The sequence below is a fragment of the Vipera ursinii genome, assembly GCF_947247035.1.
Source record: "Vipera ursinii genome assembly, chromosome: 6".
In the NCBI taxonomy this organism is placed as follows: domain Eukaryota; kingdom Metazoa; phylum Chordata; class Lepidosauria; order Squamata; family Viperidae; genus Vipera; species Vipera ursinii.
The window spans coordinates 55418894-55443462 of record NC_139515.1 but is presented as its reverse complement, the minus strand read 5'-3'; positions in this window follow the sequence as shown (position 1 = coordinate 55443462).

Genomic DNA, 24569 nt, shown 5'->3' with positions numbered 1-24569 from the left:
CTCCATGGAAGATTTAACTGTAAACAACAACAAAATGGATGAATACATCCCGCCACTTGATTATAAACATATACTGGATACGATCTTGGCAATGACAGAGCAAATTAAAGCCAAGCTGCAAGAAAAATCTGACAATTTAAAGCCACCAAATCAAACTCTGACTGTAAATGAGGAAAAAATAACCCAAAACCAAATAGAAGAAGTGGAAACTAACATAAAATAGGAGATTTCAAAAAACAACAAAAGCAACCTACAGAAAACCTTAAAGTCCAAACTTTAATAGCAACTACAAAACTTGCAAGCGAAAAAGTAACAGCACCTGAAGAAAGCAACACCAAGAGTGAAGACACTAAAGGCCTTCAAATATACTATATTGAGAATTCAATTACTCAAATGTCAAACATAATACCAGCTACTACTTTCTACCTAACCCATACAGAATTGGAAGAACAAAAAGATTTGACTGATTTAATGACACTTATATCAACCACCAAAACCTGAACTACCAAAGCAAAAATACAATGGTTACAAAGGGGACATTTTCCTTGCAAAACTGATATTTGGATATGCTCCCTGGATTCAAATAAGGGGTCTAGGAAGAAAGGAAGATATATTTGAGAATTTAAAGATACCAAGAGCGAAGTATGATTGGCACAAAAGGAAGGCAAGAGTTAGATTTAAAAGACTGAACTTGTTTCTTTTTTGGGATTCCTAAAGATAGACTATAAAAATATCTTTTTATGGATTAAGGGGAATCTCTAAAAAATATCACTGATTTTACATTTAATTTCTAGATTTGTAAAGGAAATATAACTCCAAACTATATTATAGAATTTGGAATGACATATCAAAAGATGGTATTTTAATAATTGATGTACGATTAAGATGCCTTAAAGAATATTCAGTGGCTATTTTTGAACTACAGTATAGTATAGAATCTAGAAATTTATATATAAAAGATAGCATTTTAATAATTGTTGAACGGCTAAGGCAAATAATATATTTCTAATAACTGGTGATTTGCTAAGATGAAAATTAGACTTTAATGATAAAACATAAAAATGTTTTGTAATGAACAATTTAAGTTTTGTAGACAAAAGAATTATTCTTTATTGAAATAGGAAATTGTGGGCCACCCAAAATTAAGCTTTTTTCTATATACTATAGGCTATTCTAGAATATCCTATTGCAATTAGATAAAATTTAAAAACAGGATATTGATATGTATTAGTGAAAATATATTTTGAATTTTGTTGATTGACTAGGTTATATAACTAGAAATATATTAACTTGCTTATTTTGACTATGTAATCACTAAGGGAATTAGAGAGGGCATCTCTGTTGATGTAACCTGACCTATTTACAAAAGGCTATTTCTTATTTTAATTACCCAACCACCATATTGTTTCACAAATACATGTACATGTAAATATTAAAAATCAATATATCTATATCCATATATCCATATATCTATATATCTATATCTATATCTATATCTATATCTACCTATCTATCTATCTATCTATCTATATATTCAAAATGTATTAAACTTTGTAACAATGTATTAATGAAGTTAATATGTTATAAATGCAAAATAGGAATAATAATAGATATACTATGAGTCAGTTTCCCCTCATCCATTTTACACTTCCAACATAACAAAGTTAAGCAATCTTTTTAAAATGTTCTCTGGGTGTCCAATAAACATGAAAAATAAACTTTTAACGAATGCAACTGTCTTCTATTTCCAGCTCCTTATCAGCAGAGTGCAGAGACTTAGCACAAAGCTTGTTTGAATGTCTTTGTGGATGCAAGAACATATGAAGAGGCCACAAGAGGTTTAGCTCTTTTCTTGACAGACCTACCCTCAGCCTTTAGGTGTTTACCAAACTCAGAGATACACATATGCACCTGTGCAACAGCCACATCACTTCCAGCCAGTTCAGCTGCTCTCTTTTCTGAATCACAGTGGTGTTCTGACTTGATTTGAAATGACTCATACTTCAAGAAGTAGTGGCTCCAGCAATTTTTTCATTACTTCAAATTTCAGGCTATAGCCATTTGACACAACAAACCTGGGTCACTCTACATGCAGTGTTTCTCAACCTTGGCAATTTTAAGATGTGTGGATTTCAGTTCCCAGAATTCTCCAGCTAACCTGCTAACTGCTAATGTTTTCTTCAGGCTAAGGGCAGGAACAAATCTAACCACATACTGTGCTTTTGGCCAACAAGCCTAGGCTGTTCTTTCCAATCTTGTTTTCAATACCATTTTTATTTTCTAAAAGATCTGCATCCCCATAATTCATAGTTTGGGTTAATTTTCCTCTTGGAGCTTCCATACTGTCTTCATGAAAAGGCAGGCATGATGTTGGGCACTGCCTGCACCTGCATGTGATAACATTTGAACTGTCAATTAGAATTTTATCACCACCAGTATTTTGTGACATGATATATAACATGTGTTGCTGTTTGAGAAAGTCACATCTGCATAATTTTCTAGTTTTCCACCCTTTTTATACATTTAAAAAGATAAAACATGAATTCAGTTAAGCCTTTTCTGAACTGTCAAGCACTTCCAGTTTCCTGACTTCAAACCTCACTGCTACCTTGGTACTCATTGTTAGTTGGTTCTGGAAGGCATGGTGAGTATCAAAAATGATGAGTACCAAACAAAATTTGGTACAGAAGGAATAATGTAGTGAGTCACAAGCAGTTGACACTGACAAGTTCTAGCTTGTGCACTGAGTACCAAACAAAAGATGAGTACTGGGACAAAATTTTCATGTCAAAATGCATTGAGTACCAAATTCAATGAGTTTCAAAGTAGTTGAGTACTAAGGTACCATTGTAATTGTTTTGCAATCTTTTGTGAAGTTTTCCCCCTCTGACTGAGACCTTGATGCTGAAGTATCAAACATTTTTCTCCTACTCTTTAACTTATAGCCTTGTTATCTTGTTCAGTTATAAGCTTCTCTGAAGTATCCATAGCTTGTATACATGTCCTATGTTGCTTAAGTACAAGAACAACTCCTTACAAGAATTACTCATATAAGTAAACAGGCTTACTAAGCCTACTTTCTATCTCTGTTGGTCAGATGTAGTACTTGGATTAATCATTAAGCAAAATAAATAGAGGACCAATGGAATGGGGGTTACACAGAGATTTTTCCCCTGGCTATCATGCCATTAACTTTTTCACTATCACATCCAATTTTCAGCTCTTAATGTCTCATCAGTTAAGCAATGGGATGACAGAAGGGCAATAATGTTGGTCTTTCCTTAGGGCATCAGTAATTTAGTCCTGGTCAGATGAGTAAGCAACTGGCCTAGATTTAGTTCATTGCCTTTGTCAGGTAAATCTTGATATTTAATATTCCATCATTCCCTCCATCTTTGGCACAGTCCCCTAGTCATCTCTAATGCTCAGTTAGATCCTATGGCATTTATCTTCTTACATAAATTCCTTCTGGGTCTCAGAATCAAACAGTTTCTGGAACTCGGGAACAAACCAACCTTTCACAATATAAAAGCTGTCCAATTGGTTTTAGGACAATTAACTACTTTTTTCCAGATTAGGAGAAACAGCCAGTAGAACCATATAAATCCATTTTAGCTGTTTTAGTTGCCTACCATCTTCTCCATGACCAACCTGTTTCTTCCCAGAATTTTCTCTGTACTTAACCTATTTTGCTGAGTATTTTAAGACTTCTTCCTTTTCTCCAGCTCAGGATCTTTTGCTCCTTCCTTCTTCTAGGAGTACTATGTTCAGTATGAAAATATAAATGATCTTTCAGTGCTAGCTCTTTATGAGCCAACTGTAGTACAATGACTTAGACTCTACAAAAAGAGCCCAGCAAGATGTAGTAGAGATTAGGCTCATCACATATAAATAGCATTCTTAATACTGTATTCTTTAAACTCCTGATTTTGGGGGTATTTTAACTTTTATTCCCATGTTCTTACAAATTAATAATATCTAACTAACTTACAGATACATTTACTCGTTCACTTAAAAACATAACTGTAGAATAATCTAAAGTATGTACCAATGCTTTAGATTTTCTTTCCATGTCATCCCAGATCAGCTACTGTCTCACTGTGGTGTCAGTTTAGTTTTTAGCTACTATTTTAAGGCAGCAATGGAAGGTGTGATTTGGCTAAAGATGAAGGTTATAGTGAGTTGAATTTGTATTAAGGGTCCTCTTTTTCCTTTCCTTATATTTCAGGCCTGAATTAAAACCCAGCATTCTTTGCTAAACCAATATTATAGAATAACAAAACAGATTTGGAAGGAATCTTGGAGGTTGTCTAGTCAAACAGCCTGCTCAGGCAGAAAACCCTGTACCATTTCAGACAAATGGCTGTCCAGTGCTGGAGCATTCAAACTTCTGGAGGCAGGTTGTTCCACTGATTAATTTTTCTAACTGTCAGGAAATTTCTCCTTACTTCTAGGTTGTTTCTCTCTTTGATTAGTTTTCATCCATTGCTTCTTGTCCTGCCTTCAGGCCCCTTGGAGAATAGCTTGGCTCCCTCTTCTTTGTGGCAGCCCCTGAGATATTAGAACACTGCTATCATGTCACCCCTCATCCTTCTCTTCATTAAACTAGACATATCCAATTCCAGCAACTGTTCCTTATATGTTTTAGCTTCCAGTCTCCTAATCATTTTTGTTGCTCTTCTCTGCACTCTTTCTAGAGTCTCAACATCTTGTTTACATTGTGGCAGCGAAAACATTGATTCTGTATTTGGCTCTGTTATCAGAAAAATACAGCAAACTGTCTTACTTTGAAATTTTGACAACTTTTCCCATAAGATCCCATTTCTGTGACAAAGCAACATAGCAGATGCTATTCAGAGTCTTTCCATTAAACCTCCACTTTCTATAAACACACCTTCTAAATATTTTTTCTCCTGATGCAACTTTGTTATTTCAGAAGATGTGTGCTATCATCTTTGCCATTACTAGCATAATTCATTTGATAGCAAATAGCTAGTGGAATATCTATTAACTTGTCACCAGCAGTAAAATGTATTTAAAACTTAAAACTTGCTTTTTTTTCATAAAATGCTACCCACTGCAGCAGTAAATAGTATATATTCTTTTAATAAAAACACTTTTCAAGAACCATGGTGAGAAATCCAATCTACTTACTCTTTATAAATGAATTAAAATTAAATACCATAGCCGTGTCATGATTTTCTGTTTGTATTTGCTTTGTTGCCTTTCATTCTTCAGCAAGACATGGAGATTAGTATAGTTTGTGCCTTGTTTCTCCAAGCTACTTACTATCCTTCCAAGCAATGGTAAACCCAATTTATCCTAATGCTAATTATAATGAACCACCTGAGTTGTGGGAATCATGCTTTCCAAAATTTATGTGGGTCTTTTCACATTTGTATAAATGGAAAGTTACCTTATTTTTTTTTAAAGGGGGCAAAAATCAGCAGTCAAAAGAGATTTTTAAACAGTCCAGCTTCTTTGGAAAAAAACCAGTGCTGATTCCTTTGGAAAACAACTCCAAATAGAAAACAGAGGTCATATTTTAATGCATTTACAAAGCTGTTCAACTGGAAAGGAGACATGTTGCTCTATTTTTCTTCTCTGACTACCCCCTGCTGTTAACTTCTCCTTTGAGATATGTTGATTTGGCCATTTAGCAATTCAGTGTGCATCAGAAAGCTGCTGATTTCCCTTATCAGCCTGTGATTCATTTAGCTAGTAAAATCACTATTGAAACCCATTTGCATCATTAACTGTTATTACTAAATCATTCAAAAGCCTGAGAAATTGCAGCCACAGGAAAGGTTGTATGCCCAATGTGAAGAACATTTGATAAGCTCTTGGAAATAGAATTCTGGCGCTGCAATCTATTGCTTCTGTCAATGGAACTGAGCACAAGAATTCAAAATATATTTGATATTTGCATGTGCTTTTCTTTTTAAGAACATAAAATTCTATCTTTCGGTATTTTATTTGTTGGTGTATTTGTTTTACGTAGGTTTCCATAATCCTTTAAAGGAATTTTATAAGGTAAGGCCATATCAGATGTGACCTTCATTTAATGGCAATTATGAAAGCAGCATTGTGCTTTGCCCTTTTGGATGTGTATGCTATGAGACAACAAATGTACAAAGGGAGTTGCACTGGGACAATGCTGTTTTTGCCAAATTGACCTCTTCTCTGAATGTTGTAGCACCATATCTTTTTAAAGCAATAGTCTTTAAAAGAAAAATTTGAACCATTTGTCTCTTACACTTTTTGTATATAGAAGCCTAGAAGGAGAGAAGAAAGGTAATTTGAGAAGAAATGGCAAATACAAAATCCCTTCCTGGTAACATTACTGTACATTACCATATATGTGACATTTTGGAGAATATTGGTGCCCCAGCCCTGAAAAAACTCTGTTCTAATGCTTAATTAAGATTTATAAATCTGTATTGGGGTAGAAATGGAGATGGGAGACTAGTAATGTCTCTTAGTAAGAAACAGGAGTTAGGAGTAATTGGCTTGAGGAGTACACTGGGAATTGAAGTCTACATATCTTAAATGTCCAAGCCTAAATTTGGGCAACAGCTTCTCCCTGGTTTTACTGGTAAGAACAACAACAACAACATCAAACTTTGTCTTGAGGCCAAGAGAAAGGAGATAGCAAGACATGTAAAGAGAAGACAATCACCTGGAAAGGGACCTGGAAGAGAAGGTTGCTGAAAGGTACACAAACAAAATGGAAAATGGAAACAGTCACATGATTTTGGTGCGTTGAATTCCAGGAGAAGCAGATAACCTCAGCATGTGGAATGAAACTGCATTATGAATGAAGGTACCATATTTTTCCATCTATAAGATGCACTCTTGTATAAGATGTTATGGCATGCGAGTTTCTCCACACCAATCAGCTGTTCAGCAGAGCGCCAAAAAGCTGAGCCGGCAAATCCGAAGGTTCAGCCAGCTGACGATCTTGCCCCCTCCCCCTCCCATTAGTGGCAAGCCCACCAGGGGACATGGCAACCCATACAGGCATGCCCTGGGCTGCGGAGGTTACCATTATTTTTCCATGTATAAGAGACTGCACTTGTATAAGATGCACCTGATTTTTGAACAGGGTGTTTGTAGGAAAAAAATAGCATCTTATACATGGAAAAATATGGTAATCTTCTCTGGAGTTGGAGGTAAGGAAGGCTCCTGAATAGGAGCTAAGGAAATCTTTAGAGAGTAGAGAATAAGAAATGCTTTGTAGGGAAGAATTCAGGATGTTTAGATGGACAGCATGGACTGCCTGAGGCCTGTGATAAGAGCAGAGGTAAGTATCTCTGACTGGAGGTAAGAGAAGGTATCAAACTGTGTCCCAGAATACTCTAGAGAGTTAATAAGTATCTCTGACTGGAGGTAAGAGAAGGTATCAAACTGTGTCCCAGAATACTCTAGAGAGTTAACAGGAGTTAAGGAGATTGCTTTTGAAATTTGAATTCAAGGTTATAATCTATGGGAGTCAATGTCCAGATAACTGTAGAAGAAAATTCAGGAGAATTCTCTCCTCTTTGAGGTAAAATAAAATTTTATGTCAAGATTTCCACTCAGATGCCTTCTTTAGGAGATGTAGTATGCTTTATAGAATTTGCTTTTGATATCATTGTCAAAAGTTTATTGTCATTTTACAAACTCCATTCTTAGCCATTTTGTCACAGCTAAGCTACTTATGTCCACTTTCCCTGGAGCATTGTATGCAAGGCTGAGCATTTGAAATATTACTAGTGATCTTATCAGTGCTAAATGGATATTTCAGCCAAGTGAGACTGTTTGGGCTTTTGTTTTTTATGTTTATTAATGTGAAAATAAAGAAAAATAAAACAGTTTTTGAACCTTGAGAGTAATGCTTTTGCTTTTCTCTCTTCAGAGAGACAGGAGGTGACACTAAAGAGTTTACTTTTCCTTATTATTGTCAATTTATGAGCAATTAAGTGTTTATGCTGTCTTACAAACTGGTGTTGTTAAGGAGGAGGAGTCTTCACTTCATTTATCTTGGACAATGCTTCTCAACATTTGCAGAATTTTGGGTGTTGAAGTCCACACATCTTAAAATTGCTGAAATTGAAAAATACTGATTTAGAAGGATGGATGGTGGCAGTTAGAAAAGTTCTACAATACACTAAACAAGATACTCTTGGCAGGAGGGAGGTGGGGTTTCAGGGCACATGCAGGACAGTCAAGACTAATGTGTACCCCTTGTTATCCATCTTTAATAATAATCTATGTGATGTTTACCAATTTCTTCCACTTAAATTCTGCTGCTTTTATACTATTCATGAAATAATTATGGTGTAGCTTTACAGGTTTAAGTTATTGTCACTCTCCACTAAATATACAAGACAGCTTATCAAAATCACTTTACTAGGACAATGTAGAATTCACATACTGACCTGAAAAATTTACATCAGATATTGAACATGTGAGCATGACTTCTTCAAAATATTTTCCCAATTGAGTTTTCTACTTGAAAGGAAAACAATGACCTGGAATAAAAAGTAGTTATGCAGCAGCCACTGCATAATTTCTGAAGTTAATATTAAATATCTTGAGTAAACTCCAATCCATAGAGAAATTAAATGCAACCTAAATATCAAAACTTAAATGTAGCTAAGGTTTGATATTAAGATCAAATGAGGCATACTATACAATGTACATACAATATACATTGCATTCTGATTGTACAGTTCAGACTAATTCATAATATTTATTTCTTATTCCATATACATAGAAACACTCGATCTGTATTCTTCAGACTGCAAAACTCCCTTCTACCAGCTGCTGCAAACAACACATATTTGTTTGTCTTCATTATCCTTTTATTTCCTACCTCTCTCTACCTTTTAGTGCACTGACCCACTTGATTTAGTTGTTTTGCCATTCAATTTCCCAAATTTCTTTTGCCCCTTATTTCCTTATTTATCTTATTATGTTGCCAACAAATGAGAGTTCTTAGTGGATTATAATAATTGCTACAATGCTCTCACTTTTTCTTCCTCTGTGTTTTCCTACATTTCTATTTTCTATTTTTTCTTGAAATACCTTTGTTGTATTTTTGCTCACTTATCCAATCTGTATGCAGGCTTCCCAACACTTAATTTCTTTTCTTCTGACTCACCTTATAATTCCAGAATTAATCACTATAGTATAAACTTTTCAGATGTATATAATCCTTCCTGTCTGAAGAGAAAACAAGGAAGAGTGGGAATTTTAGTTCCATCTTCCCTCTCATCATCTTTCAAAATTGGAGCCAAATATTTGCTGTGTTAAACTACTTCTCGGTTTTCCCAGATTACAAAATAATTGGGAAGCATGTATAATATGTAGAGAAGATTCCTGTTTAAAATATTACACTGTCAAATAGAGGAGGATAAGTGAGCCAATGGAAGAGGTGGCCAAGGGCTTTCACAAGATGTTAGGCAACTATATTGTAAGCTGTGTGCATGGTCTTTTCCATTTACATAAACACAGGAAATTGTTTTATATTGAAATGTCCCATGATAATCAGCACGGACAAGAAATGACTTTCTAAGGACATGATAGGGATTGAACGTGAAAACCTATGCACACAAAACCTGCTTCCTATCACTCTCCCTTATGTGCCATGACTTTTGGATTACAAGATTGGAAGTAAAAATTGTTTTATTGTGAGCCCATTTTGCAAGAGCTAGGTTAAAAAACTCAGGGAAATATTTAGCATATTCAATCTTAATACAACCATTAAAAATGTTTAATACTGATTAAGGTGAATACTGGTTAATTCTGATGTTTATCATCAATAAACTAGTTGTTCTTACTGGAAACTATTACTGATCAGCCCTCTTCTGATCAGTTGCAAAATTAAAGTGATACTATTTTCATGACAAACATTCTATCTATTTGGCATTATATATACAGTATATTATTTTGTTTATTTATTCAGTATTAATGCCTAGTCAAGCCATCTGCATTTGTAAACAATTACAGATAAACTAACTGTTTAATTTGTTTTCTTAAAATATTATATTTAATTTATGATGAACTTTTAATTTAATCAATAAGGCATGACAGGAGATACATTATAATAAATGTAATATTAGGTATTTAGCAAAGCTAAAGCTCTTCAATAAATCAAGAAGTGTCATTTTTTCTTCCCTAACACTTACATCCTCAAGGGTCTTATTGAAATAATATGTTCTGGCATCCATGATATACTGTCCTTTTCTATTCTTTTGATAGATTCTCATTAGACTTTAATGATTACAAAATGAGCATTAGGAAGGAATAATTTATTATAGTACTATTATTGAAACTTTATCTTCACTTGAACAAACATTTGGCTACAAGTAATATGAACATTTATTCCTATTTATGTCTATTTATTGCATTAACTAATAAACAAAATACTAACTTTTTGCTTTTAATAACCAAGTTTTGAAATTATCTTATTTCTTATTACTGAAATAAAAATCGATGGGAACATTGATTAACTGAATTATCTGTTCACCTAAGGCAATGCTGGTGAATTGTGCTGAATATACTGTAGTTATAGCCTATTTGTCAAATATTCTTCATTGACATGGTGAAGGAAAGCATTGGAATGGAAAGGGCAGATGTAAAGTGGTTAGGATCATCGGATGTTTGAACTGCTGCTGAATTAGAAGTTACATTTATGTTATCCTTTAAAGCTGCAACAAAGACAATTTACAATAAGCTTACAATACAAAAAAGAAAAAAAAACATCTCTCTGTTGGAACATATTTAGCTTTATATATTACTCTTGCTATGTTTTTATTTATTTATTTCTGAAGTTAAAATACAGAATTAAAAAAATGAAAGAAAAATTAAAAAGTGTATAAAACAAATTATTAAACATATGTATAAAATTCCCCCTGGTTGAATATCTCAACAATATTTCAAGAATAATAATTTCAAAGATAACATTTCAAGAATAAAATTGTTCCTACCCCTTGCAAAATGGGTTCACAATTTATGAACTTCTAGATCTATATTTGTGAAATTGCTATATAACATTAAAACATGTTACAAATATAGAAATCTATTATCAATCATCCAATTTGATCTACCATCTATCTACTATAAAATAACAGGTAATCCCAACAACAAAGCTAAACTTTAAAGCCCTCGGTTAACAATCTGTTATTGTATTTAACTCACAGAAAGTCCACAAAGCAACTTCTAATCTCTCATAAACACACCATAATAATTGTCTCTAATGCGCCCAGGATCATATAGCATTGATTGAATTTTAATAATAAAAACAACTCCTTCCAGTTTATCATCTTGTTCTTTAAAATTGTAAGGGGAATCTTTCCAAACAACTGTTCCTCACTCCTCAAAAATGTAGGTCTCCATTGAGGATATCTCCACAGCACTTACTTGTTCAGTAAATTTTCCTACACATTGGGACACAATGTCTCTTGAGAGCTGTCTTCTAGTTACACATAATGGCTGTCTTCCACAAATTCCATCAGCTTTCCCAAGAAGGCCCAGTTTGTTAAAGCCCCTTTCAGCGTCATCTAGCAAGTCTCCAGTTTTCAGGCAAAACTTGTCCTCTTTCAAATCTGTTAACAGAAAATCATCCAATTCAATAGCTGATTGAAGTACTATTGCTGTATCTGGATGTCTTCTTTAGGATGACTTGAATTTTTTGTGAATTCATCAAACCTTTTATCCAATTTTTCATTTAAAACTTGTAAGTTGGCAAACATATTTTTCAAAATCATTCAGGAAGGTTTTAACATTAAAAACATCTGAGTCCCATCTCTCTTTTATGTCTCCTTGTTGAGGACATTGCAAGGAATATATAATTTATAATATTCAAACTCTTTAATTTATTGTTACTTTGTTTTTAATATAGTCCAAATTTCTTATGTAACCAAGCTTTCGCAGTAGAGCGTAAACAGTTCTTTTCAAGGACAAAGAGAATAAATGTTCCATAACAGAGTAACCAGAGAAGAAGCTGAGATAATAATTTTCACAGCTGAGAGAAAAAAATAAAAAGGAGGGAAAATTCTTGTCTTTCTTAAAATGAGAAAACAAGAATATATACAAAAATAAAATGAAGCAATGGAATTCTTTTAGAGCAGGGGTGTCAAACTGCCAGCCCGCAGGTCGGATGTGTCACGCCAAAATCGTGCCACATTGCCGGCAATGTGTTGTGATATGTCGTGACACATCATGTGACATCGTGAGTTTGACACCCGTGTTTTAGAGAAACAAGTAAAATACAAAATCATTAGAGTAAAAATCTGGTATGAATCAGATCAAGTCACTTTCACTGCAAAGAAAAAACAAAGCCCTCATGCCACCAACTTCTTTGTAGCAAAAGACAAGGTACTTTAAAACCATGGAATAAAATGATAAAAAATAACATTTGTAACCAAGCAAAATGGTATTAAGCAAACAGCATTGACCCAGGCTATTAACGGACTTCAAAAAAATGGTACTAAAAACAGAGGCGCACCTTAAAATACAAGCAGCTACTGGAAAAGATGGAAACCTGACCATTCCAGCCACTCTTACCGAAAATCACAATCCTCTTGATTCTCTACCCAGGCAAGAACTTGGTCATCCAAGGATCCTTATGGGTCATTCCTACTTGTTGTTGTTGTTAGTTGCGAAGTTGTGTCCGACCCATCGCGACCCTATGGACAATGTTCCTCAAGGCCTTCCTGTCCTCTACCATCTTCTGGAGTCCATTTAAGCTCACGCCTACTGCTTCAGTGACTCCATCCAGCCACCTCATTCTCTGTCGTCTCTTTCTTCTATTGCCCTCAACCTTTCCCAGCATTAGGCTCTTCTCCAGTGAGTCCTTCCTTCTCATTAGGTGGCCAAAGTATTTGAGTTTTAGCTTCAGGATCTGGCCTTCTAAAGAGCAGCCAGGATTGATCTCCTCTAGGACTGACCAGTTTGATCACCTTGCAGTCCAAGGGACTCGCAAGAGTCTTCTCCAGCACCATAGTTCAAAGGCTTCAATTCTTTGGCGCTTAGCCTTTCTTATGGTCCAGCTTTCACTGCCATACATTGCAACTGGGAAGACCATAGCCTTGACTATACGCACTTTTGTTGACAGGGTGATGTCTCTGCTTTTTAGTGTGCTGTCTAGATTTGCCATAGCTTTCCTCCCAAGGAGCAAGCGTCTTTTAATTTCTTGGCTACAGTCCCCATCTGCAGTGATCTTGGAGCCCAGGAAAATTCCTACTTACTCCCATTCAAATCTGGGGTGTGCTGCCAAAGAATTGGCTTTGTCAGCAAAGTCAGATGTTTGTCAACAGGAAGAAAAAAAGGACCCACTGCTCAGTAAGCCATTTTCTGGGGATGTCTCAAGCTTTATATAGTACCATTGCATTGAAAAATTCAGACTGCCTTGCCTTGATTTTAGAACCAGGCTTATCATGACAATCTGATAAATTTGTCCCATTTGAAACCTTAATTAACATAGAATAAGATCTTGATCCCAAACATAATTATTAATCATGACTTGATCAATCAGCAATATGTTGGTCTTATAAAAATATCATTCAACACAATGCAGCTATAAAACAAAACTGGGCAAAATGCATAATGCAGTGTTTTCAAATTTGTCTTTAAAACTGGTTGAATGAAGGTATCACCCTCCTAAGCATATAGTAACGGTAAGAGAAGATAGTGGTTTTTATTCAGTTATTGGTTTCTTCTTTACTATTTTCTTTCTATGATATGGATCAGTAGATGTCATATTAATAAGATTAACATTTTTTGTCAAATGTTTATAGTATAATGTTTATAGTATTGGCTTTAGCTCCCAGCAATCATTGGTTAATTCAAGGTCAGCCACTAAATTCACTGGATGTCCTTCTACAACTCTTCTTTTATAATCTATGTCTCCTTTTTTGGGAATAAAGTGCCTCCCTAAAAAAACCACCTTAACATTTTCTTAAAAGGTGAGATATACCTTATGAATTAAATAAGATTTTCTATTTGACTTATTTTAACAGAGTTACTGTGAGGATCAAGTAAAGCAATGCTGTATTTACTAAACTACTAAATGGAATGGTGCAGGGAAAAAAAGCAATAATAATAATAATAATAATAATAATAATAATAATAATAATAATAACAACAACAACAACAACAACAACAACAACAAGAAGCCTGAAAAGAGCACAGAACCAAGTAAATACCGCCCAATTACTTGTCTGCCAACAACGTTCAAACTTTTTACAAGAATACTGGCAAATTCAGTATTCAATCATCTGATGGAAAACAATTTGTATCCAGCAGAACAAAAAGGAAAATATAAAAAATCAAGAGGAACAAAAGATCAGCTGCTCATTGACAAAATGGTACTTAAAAATGCAAAATGATGAAAAACAAATTTAAATATGGCGTGGATTGATTACAAGAAAGCATTTGACTCATTACCCCACAGTTGGATTAATGCATGTCTGGAAAACTTTGGAATCAGCAAAAACATCTGTACATTTTTGAAAGCAAATATGCAAAAATGGAAAACAGTTCTAACAGCAAATGGGGAGAACATTGGTGAAATCAACATCAGACGAGGAATCTTCCAAGGGGACTCACTTTCACTGCTACTGTTCAACATTGCATTAATTCCATTGACAATAATATTATGAAACACAAAACTGGGATACCACATCTCAAACCAGCATGGCAAGATAAACCATCTACTATACATGGATGACTTAAAACTGTATGCGTAAAGCCACACTGAACTTGAATCAATACTCAACGCAGTTCAACTGTTTAGCAGCAACATCAGAATGGACTTTGGACTTGGAAAATGTGCTATATTATCCATGCAATGAGGAAAAGTGGGAAAAATAGAAGGAATAGAAATGGGAAATGAAAGTATTATGAAAGCACTAGCAAAGGATGATGGTTACAAATACCTAGGCATATTGGAAGCAGATAACATCTTGAATGGAAAAGTCAAAGAGTCAACACAAAAGTAATACATCAGAAGAGTCTGCAAAATGGAATCTTGAATCTTGACACCTGGAATACTGCATCCAGTTTTGGTCACCACGATGTAAAAAAGATGTCGAGACTCTAGAAAGGGTACAGAGAAGAGCAACAAAGATAATTAGGGGGCTGGAGGCTAAAACATATAGGGAACGGTTGCTGGAATTGGGTATGTGTAGTTTAATGAAGAGAAGGGTGAGGGATGACATGATAGCAGTGTTCCAATATCTCAGGGGCTACCACAAAGAAGAGGGAGTCAAGCTATTCTCCAAAGCACCTGAAAGCAGGACAAGAAGCAACAGATGGAAACTAGTCAAGGAGAGAACCAACCTAGAACTAAGGAGAAACTTCCTGACAGTTAGAACAATTAACCAGTGGAACAACCTGCCTCCAGAGGTGGTGAATGCTCCAACACTGGAGGTTTTTAAGAAGAGACTGGACAGCCATTTGCCTGAAATGGTATAAAGTTTCCTGCCTGAGCAGGGGGTTAGATTAGATGACCTCCAAGGTCCCCTTCCAACATTATTATTATTATTATTATTATTATTATTATTATTATTATTATTATTATTATTATTATTATTATATACTAAAATCAAAGCTGAATGGTGGAAATATAATTAAAGCCATTAATATATGGGCAGTCCCAGTGATACGCTACCCAGCTGGAATTATCAACTGGATATTGGCTGAATTGGAACACCTAGACCAGAAAATGCGTAAACCTTTGAACATGCATCATTCTCTACATCCACGAAGTGACATCGACAGATTGTACCTGCCAAGAAGAATAGGGGGCAGACAGCTACTGAAAATCCACCAAACTGTAGAACAAGAAAAATGAAGTTTGAATAACTATGTGAATCAAAGTACAGAAAAATTGCTGCAGGCTGTGAAAACAGAGAGCATTATCAAAATAACAGAAACAAAGGCAGAATATAAGGGAAAAAAGGCTGGATGATAGATTAAATAGATGGAAAACCAAAGCTTTGCATGGACAACATTTGAAAAACATTGAAGGAAAATGTGATAACAACTTGAAATGGGCATGGCTTAAGATGGGAACCATCAAGAAAGAAACAGAAGGCTTAATACTGGCTGCTCAAGAACAAGCACTACAAACTAATGCCATGAAAGCGAAGATACAAAAATCTACTGACAATCCAAATTGCCGACTTTGCAACAACAAAGCTGAAACTGTTTCACATTTAATATGTGAGTGCAGCAAAATCACACAAACTGATTACAAATCTAGCCATGACCGAGTTGCTAAACTAATCCACTGGGCATTGTGTAAAAAATACGACTTGCCTGTGTCTGAAAAGCCGTGGGAACATAGGGGGGAAAAAGTTGTCAAGAATGCAAGGGTGAAGATCTTGTGGGACTTCTGAATACAGACAGATCGCCATTTGTAACACAACACACCAGATATCACAGTTGTAGAGAACCAAAGTGTACAGCTGATTGATATCGCTGTACTAGGAGATGCCCGAGTTGAAGAAAAAGAACTGGAAAAAATTACAAAATACCACAACCTGGCCATCGAAACTGCGCGATTATGGATGAAATGCGTAACAGTGATACCCATTGTCATCGGGGCACTGGGAACTATGTCCAAAAACTTTACAAAACACATCAAGAAATTGCAACTTCCTGCAATAACTCCAGCAAAGCTACAAAAAACTGTGCTACTCGGAACATCTTACATTTTAAGGAGATACCTGGTTGATACCTAGGATGCTGATAGCAGCCCGTGTCAACCATTAGTGCCAGTCAATTTGAGTGTTCAGTTGACTGAGTTTCATGTTTTATGAATAAAAGTTTTATTATAATAATAATAATAATAATAATAATAATAATAATAATAATAATAAAACAATGAAATTTCAGATCAACCAAGCATGATCAGATAACATTAGTAATTACAAGTAAAAAATTGATTTAAAACTTTCATCAAGCACTAAAGAGAATGATACTGTCAAATAGTCATTTCATCTCTTAGGGACAGCTACCATTACAGGATAAAAAGGCTCTTCCATATTAATATTATCACCAGGCAGATGAATGATTCATATGACATAGAAGAAAGGCAAGCTAAACCAGGATGCCCTCAAGATACCGTCAAGATATCTATCATCTTTGGGGCAACTGCTATAATCCTTGTAAGGACATAAACATTAGAACTCAACATCCCTTCTTGGTCTACTGAAAATGGCTGGTTGCAAGAATCAAAGTTTATATGGAGAAAGTGGTTTTAGCTTATAAAGTTTCACACAAACTAAATGTTAAAAGTGATCCTCAGAAACAGTACCATGTACTGCAGCTGCCAGGGATCAGCCAAAGAATTATCTATTCTTAGGCTCTCTGTGTCCCCCGCCCCAATAAATTTCTTAAACTCTCCATACCCTTCCCTATTCTAAGCACAGGACATGCCTAACATCACTTTGCCTCCTAAATAATCTCTCCCTCCCTCCCTTTCTTTCTCTCTGTCTCTTTCTCTCTCTCACACACACACACATGGGGAGGGAGAGAGAGAGAGATGCCCATCTTATAAAGAAGTGATTGTGGGCAGCATACATCAGATAATTGAATGAGTTAGCTAGCTATTAAGCATGGTATATTTTCAGAATATTTTTTGTATTAACTATATATTTCTGAACCAAAATTCCTTTTGATGAGTTGCATCCCAAGCTTTATATGTATTAAGTTGCTATTGCTTTTGTCCATAACTGTGAGGAACATGGTACTCATTATCATCAGGAAGTCTGCTGCCTATCTTTTTTCCACTACCATGGAAGACTACCGTGGGGAGATAATTGATAAACACAGCTGATCTAATAATACATTCATTGTATTAGTTTCTGGTATTAGCTGTTTTAGCCCATCCAAAGATTAGAAAACCCATGGTGAATTTAGGTCTATTTGGTATATTTCTGAGAGTGAGAAGTAAATGAAACAGCAGTAAAAAATGTTAAAAATACAATTTATGCTATTTAAATATTTCATGAAAGTAAGATATTTCTACAAGAACATTTCAGATTATCTTTGCTATTTGCATTTGTCTTCTATTAATAGGCACTGAGAGTGGGTAAAACAAAAATACATGTGGATGATGGCAGCATTTATTAAAAGGAGAATGAAAAGGTAGGAAAATCATTGCATTCTGTGGAATCCAAATCATGATTACATAATCTTATGTATGTGTATGTGTATGTGTATGTGTATGTGTATGTGTATGTGTATGTGTATATACATATACTTTGGAAGTGTAACAGTCAGATTGTGTGATCATTTTAGGCCTGGAAAATAAACAAAATTCTGAAGAAAGTTCTAAATGTTCATGCAGCTATCTCACCCAGAGAAACCTTACAAACACAAATACAAAATTTTATTCATATTTTATAATTTTAAGCAAGCTATATAAAAGGGATAAATTGTATGTATATTAATCCTTTGAAATCCATAGAGCATTCTCAGTGAAATATGTCACTCCCTTTGTTTCCTCATTATGTAGATAGATATGCTTTTCCTTAAGTCATCAGAGGAGGTCATCACACAATTGCCCTTGTGGAATGCTCATTAATCTAATAATTAATTTGAAATGGATCTTCAAAACATTATTCTTTTCCCATCATTCTCTATAGATTAATTTAAATGCCTTATGTGTATAATGATTAACTTGATGATTAATTAATTGTAAGAATCTGAATTAAAGCTTACTTAGAAGATGAATTATTACCTGACAGAGATAAATGTTTCATTCCCTTTTGCTTACTTGAACAGCTTAACATTATTTTGCAAAAGTGCAAAATCTGTGCACAGGATAGTGAATCATAGATTTTTTGGAAGGAAAATAGAGGAATTGCTATTTTCATTTTATTTTTAATGCAATTGATTAATTGATTGATTGATATAATTCACAGTTCTAAAGCTACCACCTTCTTGATGACTCTGGGGGAAAACACACATTTAAAACAAAGAAATAGAACAACATCCAACATGAGGAATGAAACTTTCCACATAAAGAGTATAATTCCATCCTAGCCAAAGTCTAGAAAAAGAACTAGATTGTCAAGACTCATTTAAAGGTGTTCTGGGCCATTTGAATATCTAGAGGGCTATTATTCCATATGGCAGATAGCATGAAAGAATAGGCATGTCTCCTAGGTTCCACAATGGTATAGTTTAATGGATAGGACATAAAGCATGCCAATTCTGTCTGATCTTAAATTATAAAGCATGAGCAGAAGCAATGAGAGTTAGATGGTCCCTCAGATAATGAAGCTTTATCCCATGTTTGACTCTGTAGGTTAAAAACTGGCATCTTAGAGGATTTCCGGTTTTGCACTGTAGCGACAGGTCATGGGATCACAGACCTCCACACCCCGCAGCTAGTTTTGCCCTGCCAGGGGACCCTAAATGGGTCTAAGTTGCCCCAGAGAGGTGGTGAAGAAAGAAGGGTGCCCTGATGACTCTGGAATGATGGTGGTCATTTTGTTTGGTTTGGGAAAGCCTTCTAACCTGACAGGAGAAAGGCTGGCCACACCTCACTGACCAGCCCAAGCTACTTTCAGCCAAAGTCCAAAGACACTAACCAGCACAACAGTGAACAGCGTGCTTGAAGCTGGATGAGAAATTTGATCTTCTCTCTCCTATATTATACCTAATTTTCTGGAAAAGATCTTCAAGAAGCAAAAAGCCTGCCAAAGTGAGAAAGGAGGGGGGGGATTGCCTCACACTTCTATAGACGGAAGCAGCAAATTAAACCCTTATGGGGAACAAACATTACCACAGTTTGAATAAATTTGAAAACTAAGAAAATTGTTAAAACTGTATACCTGGAAAAGCATTTATTTTATATATATCGAACAGGCAGTAGTCACACCGGTGACAGCTCATATATTTATGTAAATTACTAACAAAGAATTAAGGGAGACTGATAGGCCCCATGTTTGGGGCCTAGCAAGGTAATCTAAATAGTTAACAAGTATTTGACATATATATATATATATATATATATATATATATATATATATATATATATATATATATATATATATATATATATATGTGTGTGTGTGTGTGTGTGTGTGTGTGTGTGTGTGTGTGTGTGTGTGCAGTTTTAACAATTTTCTTAGTTTTCAAATATATATATATATATAAACCTAAATATATATAAACCTAACTACAGCTGCAACATCAGCCACTTTAAACCCCTCCAAACCACACAATAAGCAAATTGACACCCACTATAAAAACATGGCACCACCACAAACACGAAGCCGAACAAAAGCAGCACAACTCACCAGCTCAGGTCTGGAGCTGGCAGCTGAGACCAGCCCATCCACTCAGAACAACCCCCCCACCCAATCAGAACACACTCACCATTCAAAACACACTCCCACCCAATCAGAACACACTTGGTCCCCTACCCAATCAGAGCACACCTCCACAGAACACACCCCCTCTGGCAGTTTAAAAAAGAGGAACAAACAGCCACATGCTTCTCCCAGAAGAAGGAAGCTAAAGCCTGATGATGACGGATGGGATTCCGTCGAAACGTTGCGCCTACACCTTTAGTTCTACGCGGGGAAAAACCCGAAAAACCAAGGATCCACATACAGGCACCCGCGAAAACCTCAGAAAACATATATATATATATATATATATATATATATATATATATATATATATATGGATCCTTGGTTTTTCGGGTTTTTCCCCGCGTAGAACTAAAGGTGTAGGCGCAACGTTTTGACGGAATCCCATCCGTCATCATCAGGCTTTAGCTTCCTTCTTCTGGGAGAAGTATGTGGCTGTTTGTTCCTCTTTTTTAAACTGCCAGAGGGGGTGTGTTCTGTGGAGGTGTGCTCTGATTGGGTAGGGGACCAAGTGTGTTCTGATTGGGTGGGAGTGTGTTTTGAATGGTGGGTGTGTTCTGATTGGGTGGGGGGGCTTTGCCATTTTCTTGTTCTCTGTCTTGGGTTTTTGTGGGTGTCTCTCTCTTCCCTCCTCCCATACTTAAAAGGGACCACAGACAGAATCAGCAAGGTCCTCCAAAAACACAACATCAAAACAGCATTCTACACAGACAGAAAAATATCCACCATCCTAAGAAACCCCAAGGACATAATTGGGTTAGAAAACCAAGGAGTATACAAAATCCCATGCACCACCTGCCCCACCACATACATCGGACAGACCAACAGAAGAATAAGTGCACGCATTGAAGAGCACAAAAACTCACTCAGAAAGGGAGAACAAACTTCATCCCTGGTCCAACACTTTGAAGCCACGGGACATGAAATTGATTTTAAAAAAACCAAAACTATCGCCAAAATTGAACATTTTAACAACAGAATAATCAGAGAAGCCATTGAGATAGAAAAACGCCCCCACAGCATGAATAAACGAGATGATACCTCTCGTCTACCAGCCATTTGGAAACCCGCCTTGATTGACAGACGAGGCCCAACCACCAAGAATGATACCAGACCCAAACTCATGATAACATCACATGACATCACCACCACACAACCATTCAAAAAGCAAATCCGAACCCACAACGATAAAGACACACAACCACAAAACAGGAACCTAACTACAGCTGCAACATCAGCCACTTTAAACCCCTCCAAACCACACAATAAGCAAACTGACACCCACTATAAAAACATGGCACCACCACAAACACGAAGCCGAACAAAAGCAGCACAACTCACCAGCTCAGGTCTGGAGCTGGCAGCTGAGACCAGCCCATCCCCTCAGAACACCCCCCCACCCAATCAGAACACACCCACCATTCAAAACACACTCCCACCCAATCAGAACACACTTGGTCCCCTACCCAATCAGAGCACACCTCCACAGAACACACCCCCTCTGGCAGTTTAAAAAAGAGGAACAAACAGCCACATGCTTCTCCCAGAAGAAGGAAGCTAAAGCCTGATGATGACGGATGGGATTCCGTCGAAACGTTGCGCCTACACCTTTAGTTCTACGCGGGGAAAAACCCGAAAAACCAAGGATCCACATACAGGCACCCGCGAAAACCTCAGAAAACATATATATATATATATATATATATATATATGGATCCTTGGTTTTTCGGGTTTTTCCCCGCGTAGAACTAAAGGTGTAGGCGCAACGTTTTGACGGAATCCCATCCGTCATCATCAGGCTTTAGCTTCCTTCTTCTGGGAGAAGTATGTGGCTGTTTGTTCCTCTTTTTTAAACTGCCAGAGGGGGTGTGTTCTGTGGAGGTGTGCTCTGATTGGGTAGGGGACCAAGTGTGTTCTGATTGGGTGGGAGTGTGTTTTGAATGGTGGGTGTGTTCTGATTGGGTGGGGGGGCTTTGCCATTTTCTTGTTCTCTGTCTTGGGTTTTTGTGGGTGTCTCTCTCTTCCCTCCTCCCATACTTAAAAGGGACCACAGACAGAATCAGCAAGGTCCTCCAAAAACACAACATCAAAACAGCATTCTACACAGACAGAAAAATATCCACCATCCTAAGAAACCCCAAGGACATAATTGGGTTAGAAAACCAAGGAGTATACAAAATCCCATGCACCACCTGCCCCACCACATACATCGGACAGACCAACAGAAGAATAAGTGCACGCATTGAAGAGCACAAAAACTCACTCAGAAAGGGAGAACAAACTTCATCCCTGGTCCAACACTTTGAAGCCACGGGACATGAAATTGATTTTAAAAAAACCAAAACTATCGCCAAAATTGAACATTTTAACAACAGAATAATCAGAGAAGCCATTGAGATAGAAAAACGCCCCCACAGCATGAATAAACGAGATGATACCTCTCGTCTACCAGCCATTTGGAAACCCGCCTTGATTGACAGACGAGGCCCAACCACCAAGAATGATACCAGACCCAAACTCATGATAACATCACATGACATCACCACCACACAACCATTCAAAAAGCAAATCCGAACCCACAACGATAAAGACACACAACCACAAAACAGGAACCTAACTACAGCTGCAACATCAGCCACTTTAAACCCCTCCAAACCACACAATAAGCAAACTGACACCCACTATAAAAACATGGCACCACCACAAACACGAAGCCGAACAAAAGCAGCACAACTCACCAGCTCAGGTCTGGAGCTGGCAGCTGAGACCAGCCCATCCCCTCAGAACACCCCCCCACCCAATCAGAACACACCCACCATTCAAAACACACTCCCACCCAATCAGAACACACTTGGTCCCCTACCCAATCAGAGCACACCTCCACAGAACACACCCCCTCTGGCAGTTTAAAAAAGAGGAACAAACAGCCACATGCTTCTCCCAGAAGAAGGAAGCTAAAGCCTGATGATGACGGATGGGATTCCGTCGAAACGTTGCGCCTACACCTTTAGTTCTACGCGGGGAAAAACCTGAAAAACCAAGGATCCACATACAGGCACCCGCGAAAACCTCAGAAAACAAATATATATATATATATATATATATATATATATATATATATATATATATATATATATATATATATATATATATATATATATATATATATATATATATATATATATATATATATATATATATATATATGTTTAAGTATTTGTCAAGGTTTTTTGTCAAATACTTTATATATATATAAAAGAACAAAAACAACTCTGTTTTAAAAAGTTGAAAAATGAACAGTGACCAGTGACAGCTAGTGGAGGATTAGAGAAAACTATAGCAGCACTGATCTAGAATTTGGCAAGATGCCTAGAAACAGTAAAAAACAGGTGGGAACAAAGCATTGAGTTATCTACTACTGAGTGAAACTACATAAGTTTAGAAACTGCTGACCTTCTGGGATTATAAACACACTGAACTGCATTCTTAAATATTAACCTAAGAACTGTTTGCAAAGAAAGAAAAATTTTGGCCTTTCCCTAATCTTCTAAAGGAGAAATTATTGCAAAACTTTTAGATGATCAAATACTTCGAACTGAATCCTGACTGGCTGATAATTATAACACACCTGAAAAGAAAACTGCCAAAAATATTGTTTTCAGTGGTGCCTTGACAATTGGAAATGTACTGGATTATAAAACCATTATATAAAGACAAGAACTACGTAACATTTGGCTGTTTGGATTTTAAGATGGACTGGCTTGATAAAACTAATTAAAAAGATTATGATACCAATGGAAAACTACTTAGGGGGAGAGATAAAATGGATATTATATACTTATCTAAAAATAACATAAAATCATACTTAACACCTCTTCCTGAAGATCCCAGTTTGGAGCTTCAAAGATCTCCAAGAACAATTTTTTATTTATTTTATTTTATTAAATTTATATACCGCCCTATTCCCGTAGGACTCAGGGCGGTTTACAGGGAAAATTAAAAGCATAACATACAAAAATTAAAATCAGTTAAAACAATTAATTAATTCAATTAATTAATTCAAGAATTCAACAATGACTCAAGACAATACAAATACATTCCAGGAGAAAATATACATAATGCTGCAAGAGATTCAAATAATAATTGTTTCAAACTATGATGAGATTAGAAATCAGTTTGACAATATAAATG